The sequence below is a fragment of the Peromyscus maniculatus genome, chromosome X (assembly GCF_049852395.1).
Source record: "Peromyscus maniculatus bairdii isolate BWxNUB_F1_BW_parent chromosome X, HU_Pman_BW_mat_3.1, whole genome shotgun sequence".
In the NCBI taxonomy this organism is placed as follows: domain Eukaryota; kingdom Metazoa; phylum Chordata; class Mammalia; order Rodentia; family Cricetidae; genus Peromyscus; species Peromyscus maniculatus.
In genome coordinates, this window is record NC_134875.1 from 108,302,328 (window position 1) to 108,304,316 (window position 1,989).

At 38.8% G+C, this 1,989-nt stretch overlaps 1 non-coding gene across 1 annotated transcript; it reads right to left on the reverse strand.

The window, feature by feature from the left end:
- Window positions 1-508: 508 nt before the first annotated feature.
- On the reverse strand, window positions 509-581 carry Trnan-guu (transfer RNA asparagine (anticodon GUU)). The gene has a single exon. It is a non-coding gene; the product is annotated as a tRNA-Asn (tRNA).
- Window positions 582-1,989: the final 1,408 nt, after the last annotated feature.

Consider the following 1,989-nt stretch of genomic DNA (forward strand, 5'->3'; position numbering starts at 1 on the left):
TATAAAGGTGATCTAAATGACATCACCAAATAATGGAGTTGACAGAGTCTCAACTGGACATCTCCTGTCACCAAATGAAGCTTCCAGTACTATGAATGTGTTGCATCTAATAGAGTTCTTGGGTAAAGTGGTCCCAGGAGAAACCCCAAACAACTGAGGCTTTTGACAAGGCATTATGGGTGGCTCTTCAAAAACTGACCAAAAGGACCTGTAGTGGTATTTGCTTCACTCATGACCTTGGGCTATACAATCTCAAGGAGGTGTTACTTCTTGCTGTCATATGTGGTATCTTAAAAGGTGAGGAGAGAGATATCATGAACTACCTTTTCCCTGCTGCCTGCTTCCTGGTGTGATCAAATTGCCAAGTGCATTTGCTCCCAGTCAGATCAGAGAACGACTTCAGCTGTCTACTGCATTCTGTATTTGTGAGTGTATTTTCTCAATTTACCCTAATAAATTTCTCTATTACTCCTTAAGAAGAATCTTGTGGATTTATTGCATTATCTCATGCCCAACATGGGGCACGAACCCATGACCTTGAGATTAACAGTCTCATGCTCTACTGACTAAGCTAGCCAGGCTGGAGCTTTAAATGCTTGTAAAAAAAATTCCAGAACCAGGAAAACCAACTGGGCTATATACAAAGGTCTTCCAGGGTTCAAAAGAACCATTTACTGATTTTTTTTAACAAAGACTGAACAAAAGGCTATAAACAAGGCAGTATCAGACTAAGAATTAAGGCAAGTATTATCTTAGTCTTTGGCTTTTGATAATGCCAATACAGAATGCAAAAGAATACTTACACCTTTAAAGGTCAGGTCAGCACCTTTGGAAAAATGGATTCAACATGTAAATTGTGTTGAGTCTCATAACTATGGTAATGAGGCTTGGATAGGAGAGTTGATTTCTAAAGGTGGAAGAAGGCATCAAAGTACCAAATGTTTTGACTGTGTTACACCAGGTCATATAAGAAGAAGTTGTAGACAGGGTGGTACTAGAAGCAATGCTTCTTCTAGAAATAACCCAAACAAGAGACCCTAACCTTCTGGATTATGCAGATATGGCAAAGACCAACATTGGACCAATGAATGAAGATCAACAAGAGACATATGAGGCAACCCTTTACCAGTGGGAAATGCCTTGGGGGCCTCTCACTGGCCCCCAAATCAAATGTGATCCAAACATTTCCAATTGCTGTAAAGGAAATTCTTCCCCAGGACAATAAAATAACCCAGTGCCTAATATAAAGAATGATACTGAACTGGATGATAGAACAACTTTGATAGATGGATCAAAAATTGCAAAAAACACCATAAAATGAGTATTTTGATGTACTTCCATAAATAAACAAAGACCAAAGCTTAGAGTACAAATTAATGACATTGTCCTGCAAGGACTGGTGGACACAGGTATGGATGTGAATATAATTATACCAAAATCATGTCATCTGAATTGGCCTCTTCAAGAGGTATATGTCCATTTTCTAGGGATTGGAACCCTACTTCTGGTAAAACAAAGTTTGAGATGGGTTGAATGCATAGAGGCAGAAGGGCAAAGAGGATGGCTGAAGCCATAAGTGGCAAACATAGCATTGAATCTTTGGGGCTAAGATCTGTTACAGCAGTGGAATACCCAGATTAAAATTCCTCCAATCTCAGAAGTGGAATGTAGACCAATTCATATATCTTGTAATAATACTATAAGATACTATAAAAAACAGCCACCAACCATTCAGACTGTATACAAACAGAGCACAATGGCCATTGAACTCTCAGAAGTACTAATGGCCCTACATTTAAAGTGGCTAACTAATAAACCTGTCTGGGTTGGACAATGGCCTATTACACAAAAGAAACTACAAGCTTTAGAACAGCTAGTTCAGGGGCAGTTAAATGCTCAACACATTGAAGAATCTACCAACCCTAGGAATTCTCCTGTATTTGTTATTAAAAAGAAATCTGATAAATGGAGAATGCTGACAGATTTGAG